Source organism: Stegostoma tigrinum, chromosome 11 (assembly GCF_030684315.1).
Source record: "Stegostoma tigrinum isolate sSteTig4 chromosome 11, sSteTig4.hap1, whole genome shotgun sequence".
Classification (NCBI taxonomy): Eukaryota; Metazoa; Chordata; class Chondrichthyes; order Orectolobiformes; family Stegostomatidae; genus Stegostoma; species Stegostoma tigrinum.
The window spans coordinates 35,496,136-35,513,721 of record NC_081364.1 but is presented as its reverse complement, the minus strand read 5'-3'; the positions used below and the strand labels follow the sequence as shown (position 1 = coordinate 35,513,721).

Below are 17,586 nucleotides of genomic sequence, written 5' to 3'. Positions count from 1 at the left end.
ACATAATGCATCAGTTAAATTTACTGCTTTTTCCAAGTTGCAAATAACTTGCATATTCTTTCATTTTAAAAACAATGTCTATTTTCCTTATTTGCAGGCCACGGTTCAATGTTAAAAAGGTATGGTCTTTGCAACATGATTATTTACTGTTTTTCATCGCTCTGTCGACTTTGCATTCAATTTGCACTTTTATTCCATAGGCTTTACGTGTGTTGACAAGTCTGTCATGTCACAGTTTATGAAGCACCTTTTGGAAATCTACAAAGATCAACTGAATTACCCTTTATCAATCTTATCTGTTACTTACCAAAAAGTTTAATTCTGTCTTGGATATTTACCGGCATTAATTACTCAACTTCTTTCAATATCTACACTTTATAAATTTTCAGTTAATCCAGTGCTTCTACTGCCTCCTCTTTCACCTCTTACATGGAGAATATCATCTTTCTGGATAAAGGCAGATGTGAGCACTCATTTAATATTTCAGCCTTTGCCCCCATGATGCTAAATTCTGACAAATACCATAACTTTCTATGACTGCGCAATGCTAAACATTACACTGCAACTCTTAAAACAGATGTAAGCGGTGTCTCCATGAGGTATTAAGAATATTCAGACTAAAACTCATGCTCCTGGGAGCGACAGGTTTGTGCAGGAATGAGATATATTAGCACCTGCACTCCACAGTCTCTTGAGCTTTGAATTTTTAAATAATTCTGGTGGAAAGTATCAAAAACCCATGTAGAATTGTAGTCACTGCCAACAGAAATCAGCCAGCAACTAATCTATGGTACATAAGTTCAATTTAATTGTTGAATACTGATTAGATTCAATCTTCTTTTAATTGAATTTAAAGGAACCAATTTCCTGGGTATTTTTGGATTAATTACAGTTAAAGAAAAATTAAAAACCATTAACAAAGCTTGCCATAAAATTATTGCAAGAAACCTTTGAATTGCACGAAGCATGATAAAACTAGATTAAAAGGGCCAGGTGATCATGATACTGCTACCTCATTTGTATGTGGCATTTTATGATTTTTTTTGAGATATTCGGAGCTTCTCCAAACATATTTTCAAATGGTTTGCAGTAGCTAATCAAAGTGTCTAAAAAATTACCTTGCAATCTGTTTTTTGCTTCAACAATTAGGTAGTTCATGTTTTTATGAAGGCTCTTGCATCTTAGATACTATCTGGAAAAGTACCTTTCACCTGGGTCATTTTGTCACTGACCATGAGAGATCAATGACCATATCTATAGATGAAAAGCAGGTCTCACAAATGGTGATCCAAGTGAAATCAATCATGTGATGTTTCACACATTTACTGTGCTGACTTGTCTTTTTATTTCCAATTTTGGGATGTCAGCATTATTGACAAGGTCAATGTTATTTGGACCTATCCTAGGTATCCTGAGAAAGTTTGAGACAACTGAATTGCTTGTTCCGTCACTTCTAAGAGCAACAAGGATTAAACTGTACTTGTGTGGGTCTGAAGTCACATTTAAGATAAATTGGAAAAAGATGAAATTTTTCCTTCTGCAAAGGACATTATTGAATCATTTTGGTTTATTATGCCAGTTGCAGAGATCAGTGGCTTGTGATCCAAGCCGACACAATATGTCCACGCATTTGCCTTTTTTGAATAACACAAAAATACTGGTGACAGTAGTTCCCTGGTACATTACTTCATGGCAGTGCCTGATCAGTTAGTGCCAAACGGCCAACCAATCTGTACTCTTTTCTCGTAGAGTACTGTTTCCTTTGAAATTTGACTTTCTTGTAGCTGTCCTTTTTATAATGGTGCTCAAATTGTGCTCATCGCTGAGTATGTTTCAGTATTTGTGAAGTAGAATTCTGTGAAGGCTGGAAATCTGGGGGCGGCACAGTGGCTCAGTGGTTAGCACTGCAGCCTCACAGCACCAGCGACCCGGGTTCAATTCCAGCCTCTGGCGACTGTCTGCGTGGAGTTTGCACATTCTCCCCGTGTCTGTGTGGGTTTCCTCTGGATGCTCCGGTTTCCTCCCACAGTCCAAAGATGTGCAGGCTGGGTGGATTGGCCATGCTAAATTACCCGTAGCGTTCAGGGGTGTGTAGGTTACAGGGGGAAGGGTCTGGGTGGGATGCTTCAAGGGGCGGTGTGGACTTGTTGGGCCGAAGGGCCTGTTTCCACACTGTAGGGAATCTAATCTAATCGAAATGTTAGAAATACCTAATGTCAATCTGAAACTATAGGTTATTCTCTCTCTCTTTCTCCCCATCATTCCTCTTGGCCTTGCTGCATTTTGGTGAACATTTTCTTGAATATTTCTAACTTATTTTCTATTTTTTTTTCCAAATTAGACTCCAGATACATCACAGAGATGGCTCCTTCACAGAGAATTCAAAACTGTTCTAATATAATAAGCCAAATTGAATGCTGGCATGATTTTGGCCTAGATTGACTTATATTCCTGTTTATTTTTCATGTTTTAAAATGGAAGATGTACTTATGTAGTGTTTTCTTTTATAACCTCTGGTCATACCAGAGCACTTTAGTTAGTTTAGTGCTTTTGAGGTGCAGCCACATTTGTAAAATACACACAGGAACTCCAAACAAACAGCAATGTGATAGTGACTAAATAACACGGAAGGATAAATTTTTACCAGGTATCTGAAATAACTCGAGATAACAAAGCGTGGAGCTGGATGAACACAGCAGGCCAAGCAGCATCTCAGGAGCAAAAAGCTGACGATTCGGGCCTAGAGCTTTCTGAAACGCCAGCTTTTGTGCTCCTAAGATGCTGCTTGGCCTGCTGTGTTCATCCAGCTCCACACTTTGTTATCTCGGATTCTCCAGCATCTGCAGTTCCCATTATATCTGGAATAACTCACCTGCTTTTCTTTGAAATAGTGTTATTGTAATTTTTTACCTCCATTTGGGACAGTAGGCATGCTCCCGTTTCAGCCAGAAGATATCTCCACCAAAGGCACAGCACTGCCTTTATACTGTAATAAATCTTTGTGCGGTAACAATATAAAGCTGCAAAAACATGATGAAATCTTGGCGTATCAATTGAGCACAGTGGGAGGACCTGCCCTGCTGGGATACTAATTGCAAAATGAGTCAATTATTTTGCAAAATTTCTATCAAGCAATTATTACCAAGAAAATAGTGCCAACCTACTTTTTTCTTTCACTTGTTCATCTGTTCAACTGATTTGTTTCAGTTCCTCTTCTAGTTGTCCTCCTCCTATTACCAATGACAATTGCTGGTGATATCCGTTGAAAAGGCAACTTTTGCACTGGGTTTTTCAAAGTTGCAGTGTTGTTTCATTGTTTTTACCATTGCTTGTTTTCTGATGTAGGTGCAAGGGTTTCTTGACTGGTGATGTGATTATTATTGACCTGACCTGTGAGAGTTCCATATGGATCTTGTTGCAACCTTTCAAAAAAGAGAAAATGGAATGAGGTAATTTAATGCTGACCTGCACTGCTAAATTTAAATTACTGAATTTTTGTCAGAGCCTGCATATGACAGTGTAATCTCCTATCCTTCTTTCAAGTTTATGTTTGGTACTAATGAAACTATTAGTTGCCATCATCACATGAGATGTCGAAAACCTGATAAGTCATTATTGTTGAAAAACAGCAATAACTTTTAGGCATGCTCTAGTTTCTTGGTTGTGAATGTTAACGAAGCTATTATTGCAGTCACTGTTGCCTGCACTATTCACACAATATCTATGGTTTGCCTGAAAACTGAAAGTTCCTTCAATCGAAAACAAAGTAAAATTGGCAGCAGCTAATTCACAATAGCGATTCGCATGGGACTATTTTACTCAGACCCATCTCTCACTGAAGATAGTTTACTTCCTCTTCTAAAATTTTATGCTCAATACATGCAGGTAATATGTGTCAAATCAGTGTGGCATACTTGTGTAGTGAATGTTTAATGGCTACTGAAAGAGATGAAAGTGTCACAACTTCGATGATTATTGAAGGTGATTAACATTCTTTATTTTTGTCCACATTACTTAGGGAAATAAAATCAAAGCTATAGACGGTCAAAAGGAAAAATAATCCATTCTATTTTTCTGAGGAAATATGGACTGTCAACAATGAATCAATTAAAGGCTCTTTAGACAAAGATATTTTTGACATTTGAATAGATCCTTTGGAGGCTTAAAGGAATTTCAACTGGGACTAGTGCATTTGAGAAGGATACTGTCAATACATTTCTGATCATTATTGGTGGAAAGGCAGGAAGGCTGCTGCCTAGTGACAGTCATATTGTCATTGATCACCACATATTAGTAGTCTCTACTGTGTGTGAATACCAAAAAAGAAAATGTGTGTCAACGACATGATATGAAATATTATAAATATTTATTGATAGTATAGAAGCAGACAATAAATGATTTCTGTCAAAAATCAAGGCAGGCATAGAAAAAGCAAAAGCAGTGGGCAAGTGATCACTGCACATCAGTGATGTCTTGTGGCAAGCCTATACATACAGAGTAAAGGGCTTAATATTCAAGGCACCATAGAATTTTAAGCTTTCTAACTATTCACAAAAAGTTTTTGGCTAAATTACGAGCATGATAAATTTTATATCATGCATTCAAATCATAAATGCATGTTTAATCCATGTTTTCTGGCTATTGTAGGGTTGAGCCAGATGAAAGCAATGTTATGCATTGGTATCCATTGGATTTTTACCAGCATTTTCGAATTTTCTGTAATTATTTCTTTTTCCTGTTGACTTTCTTGCTTGATTTCTTTCATGATTCATATTTCATTTGACTGCTTGGAGCCCTTTAATACAAAAAAAGCTTCTTTATCAACAATGTGCCTATATTTGCGTACACTGCATGACTTCTTTCAGATTCCACAAAGATGAAGCTTTTCTGTGCCCCTTTACTGCAGAATTGAGGTGAAGTTTACACATAATTTGTTTGGGAGTTTCAAATGCCAGCCTCAAGAAAAACTAAAAGGCTTGCAAGATCATAAGCCACTGAAAATCACGTTAAACCCATTTCTCCCTGATATCCACGGATTGTCTCTGCCCAAAACTAAGGTTGATGTCGAAGAAGTGAAATAAAAATTGATCTTCTCGTAGCTATATTAACTAGCTGCACCCAAAGTTCATGGTCCATCATAGTTCAACCGAAATAAAGGGAATACAGTAGTGAAAGCACTGTTCTAATGAAGTCTCATTAACCCAAAATGCTAACTCTGTTTCTAGAGATGCTACCTGATCTGCTGGGTATTTCTAGAATTTTCTGATTTTATTTGATATTTCTCAAACCTGAAACACTTTGATTTTGTGTTCTTTGTTCCCTACAGTGGAATAAGCTTTGCATAGCGATTGTGACGCTTTGCCACACTTTCATTTGAAGAATTTGTATGAAATGGGCAACTTTTGTTAATGTGTATTCAACTTTTTATTTAGAATCCCTGCAGTGTGGAAACAGGCCTTTTGGCCCAACAGGTCCATGCCAACTCTCTAAAGAGCATCCTACCCAGACTCATCTCCTTACCCTATCACTGTATTTCCCATGGCTAACTCATCAAACCTGCATATCAATGGGCACCATGGGCAATTTTAGTTTGGCCAATCCACCTGCATTGCACATCTTTAGACAGTGGGATGAAACTGGAGCACCAGGAGGAAACCCACACAGACACAGGGAAAATGTGCAAACTTCACACAGACAGTCACCCAGGCTGGAATTGAACCCAGGTCCCACGTGCAGTGAGGCTGCAGTGCTAACCACTGAGCCATCGTGCTGCTTTCTTCAGTAAATTTGCTTGAGAGTGAAAAGTAGAAAGCAAGCTGAGATGTGATGCTAATCTGCTTTCCATTTCAGACGATAGAGGGGGTAGATCCAACAGTTTAAATAATGAATTGAAAGGTTTCATATTGCCATTCTCAGCAAGTTATCAAAAAGTCCCTTCATATCATTACCAGTGAGAAGATTCTCAGGATAATAGGGAACCATGATTTGTTTCTGAGAATGAATGAGAAACATGACAGCCAAAGAATCTAACATAGGAGGTGCAGGAAAGACTCGAAAACAAAACAATAAATAAGGGGTTTATGAATTTATCACAGAACTAAATAAAGCAAAAATGTTAGAATTTATTTGTTTAATCATATCTATGGAACACTAGGGTGAATTTGACGAAAAATTAACTAAATTTCAATTTTGGGGCTTTTCGATGAGAGTATATTCTGTGAGCTTTGGCAAGTTTTCTTATGCAATTCTTCATTGCTCAGCTTATTACATATGCTCCATACTCTTTGAAAATGCTGTCATGCCACTATCAATGACAGAAATATTCACTGTTGCCAGGATCATCCACGACTCACATTCCTGGTAATATGTTTAAAGTCCAGTTCTGCATCAGGAACTGCCATTCACAGTTGCTTACTACATAGCTCTACAGACAAGGCTGAGAAAGGGAAACTGGTACCTCGCTTCAACAACAGACACTTGGAGGCCCCAGCCAATGAGGTTGTGGAGAAGTGGACTGTTCTCTTCCCTCAGGAATGACAGAGGAGACAATGGCATCAGACCTTGCCAGCCTGGTGTATAGTTGCCACCTGGGTCCATGCATGGTGCAGAGGAACACTCAGCAATGCAGGAAGAATGTCAATGATTCTGCACACTCTGTGAGGGTAAGTGTCACCATCTTCTCTTTGCTACTTCACAATGTATCTCAGTTGCTACACACAACTCCCACTAAGGCTCATAGTCTTTCACAATTGCATGCAGGAGCTTCTCTTAATTGCTATCACCTTCCTCATCCTTCCAGACCACCAACATTGCATATTTCTCACCTCCTCATTCAGAACGCCTCACCGAATTTCCCTCACCTGCACCACACAAACAGCTGTGCTTACCACTTACATCCCACGTAATCCCTTCCTTTGTCTATTCTTGCAGAAGACAGCCCACAACAGGACAGACAAAGTACGATTCACTTTAAGTGCTGTGCTGCTCTTCCATTGTCACACTTTGAATGTATTCTTAATGTGCTCAAATGTCTACCCCTCTTTTACAGCTCATTCTCTCTAGTTTCCTGCACACCAGAGGACCAGCTGTCTGTCTCTGCCAGGAAGAGAGCAAATCCTCTAGACAGCATTTCCGCCTCCAATTCTGAGAAAGAAGACACAGATCGCTCAGATCGCAACCTAGACCAGCTCAGATCCTGACACCTCAGTGTGCACATCTTCTAGATTAGACTCAGGAGCCTATTCTAGTAAGTAACACTCACTCCTCTACAGCTGGCTAAGGGATAAAGTCCAGGTCATTGGCATACATGTCCAGCCCCAGACAGGAATAGACCCCATAGTCTCTGACATTAATAAGTTCATTCATATGTGCAAAGAAACACAGGAGCAGCAGACAAGGTTCTTGAAGGCACTCGGGACACTGGATCAATGTTTGGAAGTGTGCACCTCCACTATTTGTACTCTTCTCCCTCTGATGCGTGAGTGTCTAACTATCCCCCAAGACTAGTTGGTGGTTGCCGTGGCGACCTAAATCCAGCTCACTCAACATCTGCAGAATATGCACACATACCTGCACTGCCTCAATGTAACCATTAGTGCTCATTACCCATGAAAGGCGGCATTGCCTATGCCAAATGGGAGACAAGAGGACCTAGAGACAGTCACCAGCACTTAAAAGAATGAGAATGAGAAAAAGAGAGGAACACCAGATAAAACTGTGAAATGAAAAGAGAAAATAATCTAATTGTGGCATCTTGTGAGTTGGTTGTTGTTGAAAAACTGCTGTTAGGGGCATTATTTCAACTCAAGTATTTTTTCATATAATATTCTGAACCAGCACAGTAAAAGAAAGAATTTATAAGTGCAGGAGTGGCAGCTGCTTTGTGAGTAAGAATGAAGACCCCTATTAGTTTTCAAATGTTAGTCCATATTGCAAAAGTAAGATTGAAGTATGTGAACATAATTTAGGTTACGGTAAATAAAGTAACATGAAAATTCAAGTTAAGGCATGGTAGGGCAGTTTGGATGAATGGAATGCCCATCTTGTGGAAGTGGGGAGTTATGGGCACTTCTCATGCCCTAAATGAATCTATTTTCAGAAAGTGTCAGTGGTTGCAGAAGAGGGATAATGGGAACTGCAGATGCTGGAAAATCCGAGATAACAAAGTGTGGAGCTGGATGAACACAGTAGGCCAAGCAGCATCTGAGGAGCACAAAAGCTGATGTTTCAGTCCACGGTGTTTCTGTAGTGTAGTGGTTACAGAAGCTTGGATTTCAGGTCTTAGAGCTTGAGCAGCAACTAGCGTCACTGAGGTGCATTGTGAGGCAGAATTTCATTGTCAGAGAAATTTCGCTATCACTTTGCACTTTAGGGGAAAGTAGGCAGATAGGGAAATAGTGACTGGTAGGCAGTCCAAGGGAGTGTAGGAATCCGTAAAGGCCCTGTTAGCAGACCAGTTTTCCATTCTGGATAGCACTGAGGTGAGAAACCCTTGAAGCAGCCCAGCACCAGCCAAACTCCTGGCACCAGCAGTAACCCAGCCATACATGAGGGGAAGAAGAGCAGAAGGACAGCACTGACAGGAATTCTTTCATTGGGCATTTCTGCAGCTATAATGTGATTTGGGAATGGTTTATTGCCACCCCTGGTGCTAAGGTATCACAGAACAGTTGTAAGGTATTGTTCTGGGGTGTGGGAAAGTCAGAGTTCATAGACCACATTGGTATTAATGATATAGGTAGGAACGGGCATATTATTGGACAATCAGAATTTAGGGAGCTCTGTAAAATGATGGCAAGCAACATCTCTGAAGTAGAAATCTCTGGATTACTTCGAAGTAGAAATCTCTGGATTACTCCGAGTATCCTGTGCAAGTAAGTGCAGATATGGAAGGATAATACAGATGAATGCACAACTGCAAAAATGGTACAAGTGGAAAGGCTTTAGATTTTTGGGACTGGCTGTGGGGCATAAGGAAGCTGTACAAGATGTATGGGTTTCATCAATGCTGAGTCGGGACTGAGTTTCTTGCAGGTTCTTTTGTCTGTGCCATTATAGAGAATTTAACCTAACTTAGCAGGCGTATGGGAACCAGGAAAGACAGTTATAAAGTATTGGTGGAGTGCACAAAATACTGGGGAAGACGGGTAGCATGCAAGTCGACAACAGTAAGGGATAAAACAATGAAGCCTAAATCAGGGTTAATTTTCATGTATCTAAATGCACAGGTAATTACACTTGGAAGTCACAGGCACAGAATACCATATGGCATTATGAAGTAGACACTTGTTTCAAGGAAAGAAGGGACTGGGTTTTAAATATTCCTGGTTACAAGATATTCAGAAAGTATAGGAAAGGAAAGAAAAGAAGACAGGTAGTATTTTTGCTAAAAGTGAGTAATGCAGGATTAGATGAAGAGATTTGAAAAAGATCGTTCAAGGATTCAGTGAATTTGGATAGAGCTGAGGAATAAAATGGTGCAATGATGTTGCTCAGTATGAGATTTGGACGACCAGCTGGAGGGAAAGATATAGATAATCAAATCTGAAAGGAATTTACAGAGACGTGTAAAATTATAGCATAATTGTAATTGGAGGCTTTAATTACCCATCCACTGACTGTAATGTTGAATGAGGCAGAGCAATAGTTAGCACTGCTGCCTCACAGTGCCAGGGACCCCGGTTCACTTCCCGCCTTGGGTAACTGTATGGAGCTTGAGCATTCTGCTTGCGTCTGTGTGGGTTTCCTTCAGGTGCTCTGGTTTCCTCTCACAGCCCAAAGATGTGCAGGTCGGTGGATTGATCGTGTTAAATTAACCCATGGTGCCCAGCAATGTGTCAACTATGCGGCTCAACCATGGTAAATGTATGGTTACAGGGGTAGGCTGGAGGGGAAGGGCGTGGTAGGATGGGTCAGTGCAGGCTTGATGGGCCAAATGGCCCCTATCTGCACTATAAGGATTTAGTAGGGGTAAATTAAGGGTCAGGGAGGGACGAGCATTCCCAGATTGTGTTGACGAGAATTTCATGTAGCTGTACGAGTCCAGTCAAGCAAGAATGTAGGCACTGCTACATCAAGTTCTAGAAAATGAAGTTAGTCAAGTGAAAATGGGGTACCATTTCTGGGACTATAAGTGTTTTATTGTAAAGACCTAGAGTGGTGGCAGAAAGTGACTTTGCTCACTCCGGAGTAAGAATAATCAATTGGCAGTAAGCAGAATTCAATGGGTCCAAAGAAACCTTGACCAAATAATTGGACCTCCGCCGCTCTGCCATTTCTTTTTCTCTTTTTCCTCTCTCTCCCTTCTTCTCTCACTTCTCTCAACCTTGGACATCCAACCCTGGCCTTCGAGTCCCAGCATCCAAAGCGGGGTTGGCAGAGATGCCAGCAGGCTGGAGTGGGGACATCAGTGACCAAGGGCCCAGTGCAGAGCTTGGTGACAGCAGCCCAGTGTGGACCGGGGATTAGCAGCCTGGTGCTGAAGCATGGTGACAGCCAGTGGTCAGACCATGTGGAGGCCCCCCTGTATTGATCTGTTGTGGACAACCTTTGGAACGAGCCTGTGATGTTTGTCTTTTTAAATTCGCTACTTGTTTTTTTGACTGATGGTCACACTGTGTATAGCTATGACATAACTTTTCCTTCTTCATTTCTCTATTCTTCTAACTAAGAATTCTACCTGAGTACCTTTGTACCTAAGGTAGTGCTATAAGTAGCGACTTAAGCTTCTCACTATACTCATTTGAGTATGTGATAATAAAGCTAATTCAATTCAATTCAATAAAGTTTAGCTGAAAGCAAGAGTAACATAACAATGGATTGATCACCTTCAAAGAGAAGATATTTTGGACAAGATACAGTCCCGCAAAAGGGAAAGGTAGAACGAACAAATCTAGAGCTCATTGCATGATAATAAAGATAAATACTAAGTTAATGAAGTAAATGTGTTTTGATGATAGGTGCCAGACTGTGAATATAGTTGAGAGCCAAGAGTAATATAGAAGGGTCAGAAGGAAAGTGAAAAATTCAAAAAGCAAAGATTGTGAGAAAACAGTAACAGCTAACATAAAGAGAAGCATGAAAGAATTCTGTACAAGCACCACAGCAGTAAGAGGTTGATAAAAGGAGGAGTAGGGCCATTTTGGGAGCAAAGATGAGATTTACACCTGGATGCTAGAGGTATAACTAAGGTGTTCAATGAATACCTTGCGTCTGTCTTTAGCACGGGTTTAAATGGTATCCAGGCAATGGTGACAGAGGGGATTCAGTAACTAGAAGAATTTGAAGTTGATAGGGAGAAGCTATTGGATAAGCTACTCGTACATAAAGTTAATAAAGGGTAAGGACCAGATAAGATGTATCTGAGGATACTGAAGGAAGTGAGAGTGGAATTTTAAGAGGAACCGGCAATGGTCTTTTATTCTTCCCTAGACTCAGGTTGACTATGCACTTGGCAGTCAATTATCTCAGCTTCAGGACATCTCTGCAGGAGCTCCTCAGGGTAGCGTCCTCGGTCCAACCATCTTTAGCTGTTTCAACAATGACCTTCCCTCCATCATTAGGTCAAAAGTGGAGATGTTCGCCGATGTTTGTACAATGTTCAGCACCATTCACAACTCCTCAGATACTGAAACAGTCCATATTCAAATGCAACAAGATCTGACAATATATAGGCTTGAGCTGACAAGTGGCAAGTAACATTTGTTCCGCACAAATGCCAGGCTGTGATGATCACAAATAAGACATAATCTAAACACCATCCCTTGGCATTCAATGATGTTACCATCACTGGATCCCTCACTATCAATATCTTCAGAGTTCTGGATGTAAGTTTGCTCGCTGAGCTGGAAGGTTCGTTTTCAGACGTTTCGTCACCATTCTAGGTAACACCATCAGTGAGCCTCCGGTGAAGCGCAGGTGTTATGCCCTGCTTTCTATTTATCTGTTTAGGTTTCCTCGGGTTGGTGATGTCATTTCCTGTTCTTTTTCTCAGAGGGCGATAGATGGGCTCCAAATCAATGTGTTTGTTGATGGAGTTCTGGTTGGAATGCCATGCGTCTAGGAATTCTCGTGCATGTCTCTGTTTCAACGCAGGAAATGACATCACCAACCCAAGGAAACCTAAACAGATAAATAGAAAGCGGGGAATAACATCAGCGCTTCACCGGATGCTCACTGATGATGTTACCTAGATTGGTGACGAAATGTCTGAAAATGAACCTTCCAGCTCAGCGAGCAAACTTACATCCAGAACCTCAACCTGAGCTACAAATCTTCTCAAAACTCGCTAATATCCTGGGAGTTATCATTGACCCAGAAACTCAACTGGACTCACCACATTAACATAGTGGTTAAAAGGCCACTTTAGAGACTAAGAATACTGCAGCGAGTGACTCACCTCCTGACTCCTCAAAGCCTGTCTGCCATCCACAAGGCACAAGTTAGGAGTGTGATGGAATATTCCCCACTTGCCTGGATGAGTGCAGCCCCAACAACACTCAAGAAGCTTGACAGCAACCAGGACTTACTGTTACGGACCTTCTGGCTCAGATTGGTCAAAGTATGAGATTGACCAGATCCAGACCACTGGGCTGACATTGGATCTTTCTCTTAAACTACTGGGCTGGTGTCCTGGCTGACGACAATAACCTTAGACTTGACTGAGGTTAAATCCACTTAGACTTTCAGACATTAGTATTTGGTAAAAGTACATGCCACGTGTGTTTGCCACATAAGCTGCTGGCACATGCAGCAGGCATCACATGTGCTGTAGACCAACTGGTCCCTTCCTGGAGTGATCATTGTTGGTAAAGATGACATGCTTCCTGGCTTTATTTCTGGTGGCAATGCACAAAAAGACAACGCAAGGCACTGTAAGGCAATACGTTATGAGCATCCAAGGGGGTTTGAAGTGAATGAGTGCTCACACAGCAAGCTAAGAGTTCTGAGGTGCCTCCTGGTCCAATGCATGTGACGGCTATTCGTATCTGCATACATGACAGCCTGGCACATACATCGCTGTGTGAGTTGTCTGTGTGCTCCAAATTGCAATATTGAAGTCGTGATGGGTATTCCAAATATGTTTGAGAAATGCCTTGATGATGTGGCAAAGCTTGTGCTTGTCTGATGCCAGCCTCCATGGGTAAGGAATGGAGGTAGTAACAGCCGGTGGAGAATGCCCTGAGATTCTGTGGAATCCTGGCCAAGGTAGCGGCTCAGAGAAGCAAGCAGTGAGCTGCAGATGCCTAGTAACCGCTATGACGTTCATTTTGGGAAATGTTGCCACTTTGTTCTTCTCTGCTCTGTGCAAGTGTGGCAAACTGCATTACGATGAGACAAAAAATAGGTAATAATGAGACATAAATGACTGCAAATAGGCCTTTCACTACTCATAAGCAAAATTCTTGTCTCATTGTTAAAACCTTGCATATAAAATTTGATTTTTATTCTCGATATCAGAAACTAACTTTTCTGACCTTGTCATATTGTTCCAGATGACTTGCTATTGACCACATCATTCAGGGGTTGGGAAAATTCCTCCCTCCCTCCTTCACACAGTTAAATACTTTTGGAATTCATGTAACTGTTAAGCCACAATATACCATGTAACATGTTAACTTACTACAAGCAGTTATGGCTCATTTCTTCCTTTGCCTTTTTACTTCTGGATAACTGAAAATTGAAGTAATTCATACCCGACTGTAATAGCTATCAACTTACATGTTTGTTGTTATAAGGTGCAGTCTTAAAATTTCATGAAAAGTAAATTTCTGGGTCAAGAAATTACAAGTTTTAGGTCCTATCGAAGCCTTTTATATCATTCCTTTGACATCTTGAAGAGGTCTTGACTTCATGAAAAATGTTTAGTTATGCTTTGATTTGTGCTCGAGATATGTCAGTGGTCCAAAATTCTTCAGACCCTCTATTCAAAGAAAATAAGAAAATAAAATTGTCAAACACAATTTAAAATGACCACATTCCTTTAGGCAAGAACTTTCAAAAGTTGAATGGGGGTGGATGTTTGCAGGTAAGGGATAGCTGGAAAATGGGAAGTCTTCAAAAATGAGATAATGAGAATCGAGAAACAATATGTTTCTGTTAGGTTGCAGGGCAGAGCTGGTAGTTGTAGGGAATGCTGGATGATGAGAGAAATTAAGGTTTGGGTCAAGGGAAAAAAGGAAGCATATGTTTGGTATAGAGAGCAGAGATCGAATGAATCCTTAGAAGAGTATAAAGGCAATACGAATATACTTAAGAGGGAAATCAGGAGGGCAAAAAGGGGACATGAGATCGCTTTGGCAAATAGGGTTAAGCAGAATCCAAAGGGATTCGACAAATACATTAAGGACAAAAGGGTAACTAGGAAAAGAATGGGGCCCCTTAAAGATCAGCAAGGCCGCCTATGTGTGGAATCGCGAGGTGGGGGAGATACTAAATGACTATTTTGCATCAGTGTTTACTATGGAGAAGCATATGGAAGATAGTGAACATGGGGAAGTAAATAGTGACATCTTGGAGAATGTCCATGTTATCTGACTACTGACATCTTAAAATGCATAAAGATGGATAAATCCCCAGGGCATAATCAGGTGTACCCTAGAACTCTGTGGGAAGCTAGGCAAGTGATTGCTGGGCACCTTGTTGAAATATTTGTATCATTGATATCCAGAGGTGAGGTGCCACTAGTTTGCAAAGGTTGTAAGAAAAGGCCAGGGAACTATAGACCGGTGAGCCTGACATCTCTGTTGGGCAAGTTGTTGGAGGGAATTCTGAGGGACAGGATTTGCATGTATTTGAAAGGCAAGGATTAATTAGGGATAGTCAACATGGCTTTGTGTGTGGTAAATCATGTTTCGAAAAAGTAACAAAGTGGATTGATGAGTGCAGTACAGTTGATGAGATCTATAGGGACTTCAGTAAGGAGTTTGACAAGATTCCTCATGCTAGACTGGTTAGCAAGGTTAGATATCACGAAAAATGGAGAACCAGCCATTTGGATGCAGAACTGGCTCAAAGATAGAAGACAGAGAGTGGTGGTGGAGGGACGTGTTTCAAGCTGGAGGCCTTTAACCAGTTTGTGCCACAAGGCTTGGTGCTGAGTCCATTGCTTTTCATCATTTACATAAATGATTTAGATATGAACATAGGAGAGATGGTTAGTAAGTTATCAGATGACACCAAAATTGGAAGTGTGGTAGACAGCGAAGAAGGTTATCTCAGAGTCCAACGGGAACTTGATCAGATGGGCCTATGAGCCGAGGAGTAGCAGGTGGTGTTTAATTTAGATGCATGTGAGGCGCTGCAATTTGGAAAGGCAAATTAGAGCAGAATCTATACACTTCATGGTAAGGTCCTGGGGAGTGTTGCTGAACAAGGAGACCTTGGAGTATTGGTTCACAGTTCCTTAAAAGTGGAATCGCAAGTAGACAGGATGGTGAAAAAGGAATTTTGTATGCTTGCCTTTATTAGTCAGTGCGTTGATTATAGGAGTCGGGAAGTCACGTCATGGCTGTAAAGGACATTGGTTAGGCCGCTTTTGGAACACGGTGTGCACTTCTGGTCTCCCTGCTAAAGAAAAGGCATTGTGAAACTTCAAAGGGTTCAGAAAAGATTTACAAGGATGTTTCCATTGTTGGAGGGTTTGAGCAAAAGGGAGAGGCAGAGTAGGCTGGAGCTATCTTCCCTGGAGTGTTGGAGGCTGAGGGATGACCTGACAGAGCCTGATAAAATCCTGAGAGGCATGGATAGGGTAAATAGACAAGATCTCTTTTCCCCAGCGTAGGGGAGCCCAAAACTAGAGGGCTTAGGTTTAAGGTGAGAAGGGAAAAATTTAAAAGGGACCTAAGGGTCAATCTTTTCACACAGAGGGTGGTGTGTGTCTCGAATGAGCTGCCAGAGGAAGTGGGCAAAATGCTCACAAATGTGACTAGATTAATTTGGGATGTCTGGGAGGGCATGAACAAGTTAGACCAAAGGGTCTGCTTCCATGCTGTACATCTCTATGACTCCATGGCTATAAGACATTTGGAGTAACAGAACGTGAAGCACTCTGTTGCTGATAGTGCATGTGCAGGATGAACAAGAAAGGCCAATTAGTTGAAGCCTCATATTTCTTGCTGGGAAAGATACCAGAACAAAATAGCTGGTAGTGGTGTTCAAAATATTTCTCAAATTACATTTTCTTGATAATTTTTTTCATTATATTTGCACTTATTAATATGTATTGTTTTCAGTTCAATACTTTTGGTTTTTACTGTTCTGTTACTTTGATTTTCAATTGCTTACAGGATGCAGAATATTGCAAATTTTAGCTTCTGTGCCTTTTGCTATGATTTACGGAGCCCATATTTGGTTATCAACTGTTAGTTGTACACTCAATTAGGAAGTTTTTCTAAAAGAACTAGTTGTATATTTAATGCCAGTGTTGATGCTGTTCTGGGACCATAGCACATTTTTTCTGTACTCTTAATAAATTAATGCAAGCTATGTTATGTTGTGGGAGTCATGTTGAAATATTTCAATTACTGTAAAATATGATTTTAATTTAGCTTTCAGCTCAGAGGAAGGCTAACAAAAGCATAAATAAATAAAAGGGCGAATCCCCTTGAAATCAGTTTTAGGCATTTATATTAATTGTATGTTGTATTAAAAATGTTTCTGGTATATTTGACATGAACAAAGGGAGAAACATTCTCAGGTATAATTAACAATTTAAAGTCATAACTATTTTCAAAAGTGCTGAAAAACACTACTTATTTGAATTTTGTTATTGAACAACACTTTCTATCGTGCAATTGATCCGGCAGTAATTTCTGTGAATAAGCTACCAGCTGAAACCAATGCACTGTTTCTTTGTCATATTTGGATTAACATAGCCCGTGTATTATTTTTAAATGCAAACATAAAGTTTATTCATAAATTATTAATAATTTAGTACAAAGGTCAGAAACAGTTCCAGACATACTTTGTAGAAAATACAGTAGAATTTTCACTTGCCTTATTAAAGCTTCAATCCAGTTGCAACAAAAAGGCATTTTCTAATTATGAAACAAAACTATTTATATTTCCACTAAGGCTACAAGGATAACTCAAAAGGTAACAGACCCTCGTTGCACTTTGTCAGAAAGACCTCAGACAGTCGTTTTTTTTCTCACTGTGCTTTCACAGCACCTGCCCCAATCTTTAGTACGTCCATCATTGTTCAGTCCTGGACCTTGGAATGTGCCAGTCTGCAACACTCAGTCAAGGTCAACTCTTTGCATTGGAAGACCAACATGTTTCAAGCAGACTTTCTTTCAATGAGTTGACGATTCTCCAGGTCCAGTCAATGTTTGTTTTAGTCTGCGTCCTGGGGCACAGCCTGTAGAGCAGAGAGTTCTGCATCACAGAGCTGCTACAGATGAACCTCAACAAAAAACATCACATCTCTCTCCAGATCATCTTTGCTAATGCACAACCCAGAAGCAGATTTGTGTCCTCATGTGGTCACAGGGTGAATGTACTTGAAGGATTTGATGTCTTAGTACTCATTGGAAAGTTCTAGTGATTGAGATATTGTACCAAATGATAATATGATCAAGGCAAGTT

General features: G+C 40.4%; 1 long non-coding RNA gene across 1 annotated transcript in view; it reads right to left on the bottom strand.

The window, feature by feature from the left end:
• Positions 1-13,892, bottom strand: part of LOC132210211 (uncharacterized) — a 41,050-nt gene extending 27,158 nt beyond the window's left edge. The window contains exons 1-2 of the long non-coding RNA XR_009446445.1: positions 13,720-13,892; positions 3,165-3,422 (exon numbers count right to left, since the gene is read on the bottom strand). This is a non-coding gene — a long non-coding RNA (uncharacterized LOC132210211). The remainder of the gene's footprint in view (positions 1-3,164; positions 3,423-13,719) is intronic.
• Between the last annotated feature and the right edge of the window lie 3,694 nt (positions 13,893-17,586).